Below are 11,393 nucleotides of genomic sequence, written 5' to 3'. Positions count from 1 at the left end.
TGTTTTCTGGTATTTAACATTCTAATCAATCGTTTTTTCATAAATCCTGATTAGCAAAATTGATAAACAACAACTTCTAAGATGTAGAGTCAACCTATTAATAAAAATTAATAGTGCTATAATATTGTAGTCATCCTCTGATCATCTTACATATTTTTCTTCACCAAATTCCTTAACAGAACCTGTACTTTTTCTGTGACAATAAAAAATAGATATTTTTAGTTCCTACTACCTACTGTAAAACAGATATTTGTTAGGCCTTATAAACATACCAATAGTCCCCTTCAGACACTCATTCTTTGTGGGGAAGAATACAGAAATTATTATGTGATGCATAAGTATGAACAAAGTGCAGAGGGAGGCAGTAATGCATCATTTATTTTAAAATATTTAAATCCATTACTGTAATTCAAATACAAAGTGATCAGATGTCAAAGATTTTATTTAGTTCATTAATTAATGAGTACTTGTAGGATGTTAAGGCTGGTGTTAAGGAGAATCTGAGGAACAGGTAGATGTAGACTGAGATGTTGATGTAGAATGAAGATATGCAGACACATTCAAACATGTTGGAATGACTGCTTACGGACGCAAAAGTGGGAAAATAAACATAATCTTGGAAATGAATTTTTCTATTACACAGGTATCAATTATATTTCTACTGGAAAACTCCTTTACACTTCAGTAGACAAGAATAATTTGTATTACTATCAGCTTTCTACTAACAATTGTAAAATAGCCTACTGGGGAGACAATCAAAGTCACAGACTTGATTCCCTAAGCCCAGAGTGTCAGCTAGACAAGCAGGGAAAAGAAGGTCTTTTATTTTAAGAGACATTAAAAGACAATTTATTTAAAACATCCAGAAATAGGGAAACGTTACTTCTTCATATACCAAGAGGTCAAGGCCTTCCTCAGTTACAGGCAGATGGACACACAGGTACATTGACACAGGGAGAGCATATAGCTTCAGTTTTGCAACCTTGGGCAAATGTCAAAAGTAAGCACAGAAACACAAAAACTCACGGATTCAGATGTGAAAAAATTGTTTTCATTATCAGTTGACAGAAAATTCTTAATTGATTTGAGCACACAAATGGACAAAAGAGGAACACAAACGGAAAAGACTTACACACCAGATTCCCTGCCATCTTTCATTCATCAGAGGATATATTTCCATCACACATCTGACAGGAATTATCAAAAAGTCACACCATAAAATCCATATTCTAATCATTGTTGTCACAATGTGTAATAAATTATTATACTGTACAAACCACACACAAATACACACACACAGTTTGTAGAGAGGGGAAGCAGTGAAAAAGAGTCAGTGATAATTAAATTTTATTGTTACTTGGGATTTACTCTGGGAGCCAAGAAAATACTTACCTGGGACTAAACAGTCCATGAAGTACATTCTTCCAACAACCTCACTCTTTCAGGTGAATTCATTGTGTATGTCTTTGAACCCTTGAAACCTGTTCAAATATAATTTTTTTAAATGAAGTTGTTGATTCTCATAAAAATATAAATTGTTTTATTTAGCTTATTTTTAATGAGTAAACCAGTAAGAATGCAAATTATATATATTATATGTATTTAACATGCTTATTTTATATATAACATAATACATATAATCAACAGTTAAGAAATATAATATATGATATATATAATGTCAACAATGCTGGAATGCATTTCCTAATAGATGCAAAAATTGTTTACTACCCTGTAAAACATTAAAATATAATGCTTGAAATCATCTTCTACAAGGCAGAAATCGATTGTATCTCTACAGAAAAAAAATTTATTTGTATTTATCTAGACAGTAATCATCTATATTACTACTAGAGGCCTGATGCACGAAATTCATGCAAGAGTAAGCCTTCCTTCCCCTGGCTGCTGGCACCGGTATACCTCTAGCGCCTAGGAGCCAGGTTTCCCTCTGGCACCCGGGACCTGGGCTTCCCCTGTGGTCCTGGCTTCATCCAGAAGATTGTCCAGTCTAATTAGCACATTACACTTTTATTATTATAGATAAGCTTTCTACAATTTATAGAGTTATAAAGTAATCTAGTCAAGGACATTCAAAGTTGCCGTACAATTAGATATCTCCAAAGGGCAAAGGAGAAAATGCAAATGGTCTACTGAAAGGCAACCCAGAAATCTTACATTGCCCATTTTATTTTATTATTTTTTAAAATCTTTATTGTTGTAAGTATTACATAGGTCTTCCTTTTCCTCCCATTAACCTCTTCTAGCTTACTCCCCCAGGCCCTCACCACCCATTGTCTGTGTCCAGGGTTATGTATATATGTATACAAGTGCCCATTTTAAAGTCTTTTACAGCTTTTCTGAACAGAGCCCAAAAGAAAAGGCAAAATACTGACTCAGGGAAACAAGATAACAAAGACAAGTCATTAGAATACATTAAAACATTAAGAAGGAAAAAAGATGGCAGAAAGACAGAGCTGAGTAAGACATAGTGTCACAGAAGAGTGCAAGGTATTCAGACTATATTGAAAGTTCAGTGAAGTTGCAAGGTGAGGTTTCATTCACTGAAAATAACACTGGAGAGGTGCATTGAAGTGAGCTTTTGAAGCCACATTGGTACCACTGTTCTAAAGTAATGAATAATGGTAATAGTTGTTGGGGTTTTATCACCTGAAAGATGCCTCTGTTGGTGCCATAGAGCACAGTGGAGTTAAGATTTATTGGAATCAAGGGTATCTATCTATATAAAAGCCTAAGTGACCATGGCAACCAAACAGATGACCAAACAGGCTGCGTGGGGTGACCAGGCTGGGAGGGGAGGGCAGTTAGGGGCAATCAGGCAGGCAGGTGAGTGGTTAAGAGCCAGTGGTCCAGGATTGTGAGAGGGATGTCCGACTGCCGGTTTAGGCCCGATCCCCAGAGGTCAGACATCCCCAGAGGGATCCCGGATTGGAGAGGGTACAGGCTGGGCTGAGGGGACCCTCCCCCCTCGCACGAATTTCATGCACTGGGCCTCTAGTCTCTATATATAAAAGCCTAACTGATCATTAACGACCAGAATGACCAAAATGAACAGAACGACTGGTCGACCAGTTGTTATGATGTGCATTGACCACCAGGGGGCAGATTCTCAATGCAGGAGCTGTCCCCTGGTGATCAGTGTGCTCCAACAGCAGGAGCGCTGCTCAGCCAGAAGCTGGGCTCATGGCTGGTGAGCACAGCTGTGGTGGCAGGAGCCTCTCCCGCCTCCACAGCAGTGATACCAAGCAGTGGCAGTGGCGGCAGGCCCAGCAGGCTGGGATGAGTGGCAGAGTGACACCCGGCCCCGGCTCCGGCTTCTCCCCCGCTGCCTGTCGCTTCAGCATTGGTACATCTGCCAAGGGGTCCCAGATTGAGAGAGGGCGCAGGCCAGGCTGAGGGAGCTCACCCATGCAGTAATCCATGCACTGGACCTCTAGTGTTATATATGGATGGAAAATAGTGAAGTTCTGAAATGAGGCAGTCTTGGTGTAGATGGAGAAGAAAAGCCAACACAAGAGTAATTCCAGAAACAGGATTTGTGAATCTTTAGAATGAAGGGAGTAAGTCACTTTTGCTTTTGTGATTTGCCTGCCATACAATTTGACAAATTATGCCAAAATGAGATAATTTATTGGATTATTGTCTTATCCCATAGCAAAAATACAGGTAGGTTTGAATTTAATGGGTTAAACCTAGGTATCAATATATGCACCTCATCACTTGTGTATGATTTAGATGCATATCTGAAAAGCTGCCATTAGATTACTTCCAAAGAGGCCTCATTATAGCCCCAGGGGTAGTTTAGACATGTAATCATATTGACAAAGCAAAATTTTTATGAAACTCAGAATACATTTATCCAATCCAAATTTTAGCAGTGCCACAATATAAATTAATAAATTCTAGAATTCAATCAATGCATTTTTATTTTATAATAAAAAAAGAAAGATATGACTATTTTTCATAAATAGATACCAAGAGTATAAATTCAGTACCATTGCTCTTTTTTACTTCACCTTCTTTATTTTAGAGATTTGGGCATTTTTTCCCTCATAGAAGCTTAGGATGGATATTAGACACTTTACAATTTATAATGGTTGCTTCTATAATAATAACTTGATAGTGGAAGGTACTCCCATCTATATTTTTAATTTGCTATAAATATTTAAGCTTATATAGCAATCTTTAAAAAAATAATAGACAAATTTCACAAACTGTATGCCTTTTTTCAGCAAGTGGAGAATTTATGTTCTAAAACAAATGACATTTATTTGCCTCCCCCAGAATATTTTTAACTGAGAAGTCATGGGGGAGATTATAGTATTAAAACCATAACCAAGCAATGAATTTATTATGGTAGATTTTTTATTATCAAGATGTTAAGTCAGGAGAAATGGTTTATGATATTGCTGATTCTTAAAATATGAACAGCTTTCCCCTCCCTGATTTTGGCAGTCTGATAAAAATGGCAACATGAACATATTAAAAATGTAGTTATAGCTATTCTTTTATTTCTTATATCTTCAACCATAAACTTAGGAGATGGCTTTGAAATTTAGAGCACATTTCATTAAAATAATTTTTATCTTTGAAATCTCCCACCCCAAAGGTTCTCTCTCCTGTTCTTTGAGATAACAACATGAATTACCACTTGGCTATTGGTAGAGGGAAGTGTTAATCAGTTTGCTCTGTCTTAATAGATAAACTGATTTTATATTAGAAAAGAAATTTTATAGGATTATTTAACAAGCAATCCAAATCTAAGAGGGCAAATATATAGCATGAATTCCACCACTCACCTAACCCTTTCTCATGACAGACATTACTAATCCAGCAACACACCTTTCTTTCTCTAAGGCTGGAATGACCTCAAAATGAATCTCAAATCACTTGGAGTTAGAACATAATAGAAAAGCTATTTTCCAACCCTAATTTAATGGTCTAGCAAGAACCAGATAATTTAATTATAAACATTTTATTTCAAATGTTACTAGTTGCTGCTATAATATAGTTCACTATTTTACTGATGTTATATATGTATATCATGATAACAGAATTCAATCATACATATTCCTTGCTATTGATACTTATTATAATTTACTTAAGATATAGGACATTTCTTTTTCAAATATTTTTTAATGAAGATTAATAGATTGATACATTTGTACAGTTTCTAATATTTTTTGTGTAAATAGTTTAAAATGCAGAATCCCCCAGACTATGGGATGTATTTGCCATGAAAACTAAGAGCAAGAAATCAAAAGACTTTATACAATATATATAAATTTATATGTGTTAGTTATTTATGTTCATGAACATATAAATTTAGCACAGCAAAGACCAACATTCTGGATCCTTACACTTACACTTCTACAATGATTATGAATATTAAATTAGCCAAAATAGTCTAAGGATAAAATGGACAAAAGATAAAAGGGTTTTCTAGAGCCAATATTCCATTCTTATTTATTTATTTTTCTACTAGAGGCCTGGTGCACAAAATTTGTTCATTCGACAGGGGGATGGGGCCTCAGCCCGCATTTTGAGAGGAAACAGGCCAGGCCAAGGGACCCCACCGGTGCATTATCAGGACCAGGGAGGGACGCAGGAGGGCCCAGGGCATGTCCGGCCCTTCTCAGTCATTCTCCATCAGCCAGACCCCAGCAGCAAGCTAACCTACCAGTTGGAGCATCTGCCCCCTGGTGGTCAGTGCACATCATAGCGACTGGTCGACTGTCTGCCCCTTGGTGGTTAGTACATGTCATAGCGAGTGGTTGAGCAGCCTTAGCATATCATTAGCATATTACACTTTTATTGGTTGAACAGATGACTGGACACTTAGCATATTAGGCTTTCATTATATAGGTTTTATTTATCTACCTTTATTGTTGAAAGTATTATAGATGACCCCTTTCTCGCCTCCCCGCATTACACACTCCATCCTGCTCCTGAATAATTGTCTGTGTCTATGGGCACTACATATCCTATATAATAAAAGCCTAATATGCAAATTGTCCCCTCGGGTGGTCGTTCGATCGGGAGTTCGACTGCTGGCTATGATGTACACTGACCACCAGAGGTTGGCGTGGAACATGGCGGGTGTCAGCGATGCAGTGCTGGCAGCGGGCAGCAGTGGAGGCGTTACCGACCCCAGTGGATCCCGATGAGAGCAGAACCACAGCAGGATTGTGGAGCAGGTGAGCAGGCGGCGCCAGGCCAAGGCAGGTGTGAGCAGGGTCCCGATCACCCCACTGATTGCTCTGCAGGTGGCAACCAGCGGCAGTGGGTGGGGCAGCCACCCAGCCCCTATCAATCACCCTGCAAGTGGGATGGTGGAGTAAGTGAGGGGGCGGTGCCAGGCCAAGGTGGGGGTGCCAGATGGGACTGCAGGGCCGTGGGCTGTGAGGCTGGAGGCACGAGCTGGGGCTGCGAGCCTGGGGGCGTGAGCTGGGACCCAGGCCACCCAGAGGAACCATATCCCTGCAGGCCACCCAGAGGAACCATATCCATGCACGAATTCATACAACGGGCCTCTAGTATGCATATAAGCTCTTTGGTTAATCTCTTCCCCTCTCTTCCCTTCCCTCTGAAATTCGTCAGTCTGTTCCATGCATCCATGTCTCTGGATCTATTTTATTCATCAGTTTATTAGATTCCACACATAAGTGAGATTATGTGATTACTTGTCTTTCTTTGACTGGCTTATTTTCCTTAGCATAATACGGGTTTTTGACATTGAAAATATGAATAGTGTTCTTGCAACCTGGTGTAGTGGTAAGAGCAATTTCAACTTTGATTTATGTTTACTTAATAGAGTTTTAATTTTGATGAAAGTATATATACACTGGCAGGAAAATTCAAGTTATTCAATAAATGTTTAAATCCTCATACTTAGGACTCTGCTAGTCCTGAAACAGTTCTTTGAGAAGGAATGAACTATTGATTAGTTTACCTAGCAGAAGGATAAAAACATCCTGATTGGTTTCAATGTCTTTGTGTTTGCCTGATGCTAACAATAGAGGAGGAATGGAGGTTTAAATTGGTTTGAAGAGAGAATCACCACCTCCTTTTCTATGCACTGCACCTAAAAGTCTGTGGATATGTGCATATCCTTACCATTTGCCAACAAGCTTATCCAATTCCTTAAAAATGAATCATAAAATCATACATTAAATCACTTGTAAAACTGAGGCTTTCCTCCTGACCCATAACATTCTCCTGAAAAACTAAGGTATGTTTTCTTATTTTAATCTAAATATCCTTTTTTGAAAGGTCAAGGCCATATTATTGTTTCTAAGCCAGAATTAATATCATACTTTAAGTGCAGGAAACATGATTTTAGATCTTTTTGTAAGTGAATAGCCAAGTGTTTGTGGCCAGTCAAAACGCTGAAATCCATTAGAGAGAAACAAGTTTTTCCCCAAAACATACTCAATAGTCATTCGAATAGTAGGTTCAAAATTATGTTAATCTTGGTAGGGTTTGGGCGTACGTGAAGCAGATAGCGAGGGTTAAGGACGCCAACCTAAACCTATTAAACTGATCGTTTTATGTATTCTCAGATTTATTATTTTGTCAAGTCCTAATTAAGTGCCAATTATAGGTAGGGCCTATTTCTAGGGACTGGAATAATCAAATTTAACAAATAAAACTAAAATGTTGGGGTTTTCTGAGCTACTAATCCTTTAATTAAAGTGCACCAAAGTCACCATGGTAAGTGTACCTAGACCCCTGCTTTGATAGCTTTTAGGAAAGTTATATGAAGAAGCCAATTGTCAATCCATAAGGCATGAATCATAACATGGTCCATATTTACATTAAAACATATTATAGAAATTAATTGGACTAAAGTGGTATTCTTTAAAGACATAATAGTAAAACATAGATTTTTAAATATGCCTCAGATTTAGAATACTGAGAATATTGAAGGCATGGTCTCTATAATTGTTTGTTCTTCTTGAGACCTTCTACTATACTAACTCTTCTTATCCAATTATTATTATTTTTAATTTAAACTCTCAAGGACCTCAACTCATTAGGGCATTATACAAGAGGCCCCTAAGGGCAGAGACACAGGCCCTCTTTACACAACTTCATAAGGTGTTTCTAGCATAGTATGTTACATGTATATATTTAATAAATATTTTATGTGAATGGATGGCTGAATAGATAGTCTATTTGGAGAAATCAAAGTAGTAAGATAAATTGTGAAGTTGAAATGATAAGATGAGGAAAACTGCCATAACATTCCCAGGACTTGAGGCAAATGTAAAATGGAAGGCCCTAGACATTATTATCTAAAAACTTGGGCAAGTAGAGCCCCTCCTCTGTTCACTTTTTCTGCACGCAGGATGTCTGGACTTTGATGTCTTTTTCAAAACTCTCTAAGTTTTTCCCCTGGGTTGACCAGGGCTGGGATATCTCACTGGGCGGGGTACCCCAAGCTTGGAGATAGACAGACAAAGGCCCTGACCTGGATTCTCCTATTTGAGGTGCTCTCCAAAGTCATACACACCCTCCCTTATTTGTCTACCCCTGTACATATCTGCACATATGATCTCACTGACACACACACACACACACACACACACACACACACACACACACACACAAATATAAACAGAGGTGGGGATGACCAGATACTTCAAGTTGCACAGGTACTCGCATCTGTAGGATCATTCTGGGGCCCTGATTGTGTTGACTATGGTTTATTGGAGAGTTATTTATTTATTTATTTTTGTTCCCTTCTGGGAGCAGCAAGAGTCTCAGTCTGTGCCTGCAGTTAGTGATCCACATATAACTCAAGGGTCTGAGAACAGCTGCCCTGGCAGAGACCATTTTGGGGCATGCTGGTGTGGCCTGAAACTGAGGTGTAGGAGCAGATAAATTTACCTGCAACTCAAGCAAAGACCAAGAGGATCAGGTACCTCTTGCTCTGGCCTGAGGAAACAAGTTGAAGGCAGAGGTGGCAGGTGACCTGGGTCCTCCGTGACACACAGTCTCAATCCATTGTACATCTCGCAGTATTTTAACCACTTTCTTTGCTTAAGCTCTCTGAATCTCTTTGCTGGAATTATCAGGTGTCAGAAATTCAGCTGAGGAAAGGGTAGGCAGGAAGTCAGTGTGTGAAGTGGACAGATAGAGACAGGAAGTGGAGAGGGGTGGTTGCCAAGCTTGAGTGCAGACCTAAAAGAGCCTGCCTGACTTGCCTTAGCTCCCGCCAAATGTGGGCTCCATTCTGTCAAATCTTTGGAATTTTCAAGAAAACACAAAATGTAAATTTCTTTTGTGATAGCTCCCAAGTTTTAGTGGTGGTGTTATTTCAAATTAAAGGCCAACACAACACATGTGTGAGCCACATCAATCCCCAGGACTGCCATTTCATATATTAGAACCTCAAATACTAAAAGGGCTGATTGAATTTCCTCATATCTTTGTAAGAGAATGTGATATTGCTATTTATACTAAGAAATATATATATATGGTCTTCATGCAGATTCTGGTACTTACCTCCTAAAATCCTTGGAACTTCCTAAGTAATAAGAGCAACAAAGGTATCTCTTGTTATGCAAATGAGGTGACTCTGGACCCCACCCAAAGTTGGGGGTTGGTTGCAAGGAGAACTATGTAAGTGATTAGAGGGGCAAAACTTTTCCTTTGACTCCACAGATCTCAAGGGATGAGAATGAACTGGCGATTAAGTTCAAATGCTAATGGTCAAAAACTTAACCAGTCATGCTTATGTAATGAAACCTCCATTAAAACCCAAAAGAATGGGATTCAGAGTTTCTGGATTAGTGAACACATGAATTTTGGGGAGAGTGGTACACTTGGAGAGAGCATGGAAGCTCTATGCCCTTTCCTGCTGCCTTACCTTATACATTTTTAAATCTGGCTATTGATTCATATCTTTTGATATCTTTTGTAATCTAATAAGTACATGGGTTTTGTGAGTTCTATAAGCTGCTCTAGCAAGGACTGGGTCATGGGGACCTAAAATCTGTAGCCAGTCAGTGAGATCACAGGTAATAACAACCTGTGATTCTCACTGTGAGATGGGCATTTGAAGGAGTTGTGTGTGTGTGTGTGGTGGTGGTGGTGGACGGGGGTGGGGGAGGGGGAGCAGTCTTGTGGGATTTAGCTCTTAACCTGTGGGATCTGACACTATCTTCCAGTAGAAGAACTGAGTTGAGTTAAGCCTCCCAGCTGGTATCCAGAGCACTGCTTGGTGTATGGCAGCGGTTCTCAACCTGTGGGTCACGACCCCTTTGGGGGTCGAATGACCCTTTCACAGGGGTCGCCTAAGACCATCGGAAAACACATATATAATTACATATTGTTTTTGTGATTAATCACTATGCTTTAATTATGTTCAATTTGTAACAATGAAAATACATCCTGCATATCAGATTTTACATTACGATTCATAACAGTAGCAAAATTACAGTTATGAAGTAGCAACGAAAATAAGTTTATGGTTGGGGGTCACCACAACATGAGGAACTGTATTAAAGGGTCGCGGCATTAGGAAGGTTGAGAACCACTGGTGTATGGGGAAACAACGCCCTCTCCTACCCACCCCCAGTCCCCAAACCAGTTGGAATCTGATGATCTGAACCCTTGGGTGAGTTCCCTAAATACTTTCTTAGGGCCCTAGGGCACTGACTCCCCCAGAAACTGGAGGTGGGGATGGAAAGATAGCTACTCTTAGTGAGTGACTCAGCGTGATTTATATTCCTTGGGTGATCAGAGTAACTATTGCACATGTTTTCTTAGAGCAGAAAAATACAGCAAGATAAACACAAACTTTTAATCTCTAGTAGGAAAATGCTCCATGTTTTTTCTTCCTAGCTCTACTTAACTCACCAGAGTGGCTTCAGTTTCCCTAGTGAGCTTGACTTTGAGTTGCTCAAAGCCTGGGACCAGGCTTTGTTAATCATTGCTCATAGGACTTAGGTTTGTGTGAATGGGCAAATGAAACATTTATTAAAAAGTACTTTGAAGTTGTTTAACATTTTATAACTATAAGCTATAATTTTCTTAAAAACTTTTGTCCATGTTACTCTGTGACATAATGGACAGCAATTTGAAAATATAAGAAATTAACAATGTTTTTGTCCCCTAGTATATTTTGTTGTCCTGACAACTTCCACCCACTTGGTCAGTGTATATGGTAGGCAGAGGGGGATACATTCCAAGACCCCTGGTAGATACCTGACACTGCAGATAATGCTAAACCCTATGTATTTTGTCTTTTTCTATACATACATACATACATACATACATACTTACCTTTTCACTTAAAGGAAGCACTTTATGGCTTCTCTTTGGCATATCCGAATAGCCAGCATCACTACTCTTGTGATTTGGAGACATTG

This window comes from Myotis yumanensis, unplaced genomic scaffold (genome assembly GCF_028538775.1).
Source record: "Myotis yumanensis isolate MYYU_CA2020_CCGP unplaced genomic scaffold, mMyoYum1.0.hap1 SCAF_3, whole genome shotgun sequence".
In the NCBI taxonomy this organism is placed as follows: domain Eukaryota; kingdom Metazoa; phylum Chordata; class Mammalia; order Chiroptera; family Vespertilionidae; genus Myotis; species Myotis yumanensis.
The sequence above is the reverse complement of the archived record's forward strand: the minus strand, read 5'-3'. Positions refer to the sequence as shown.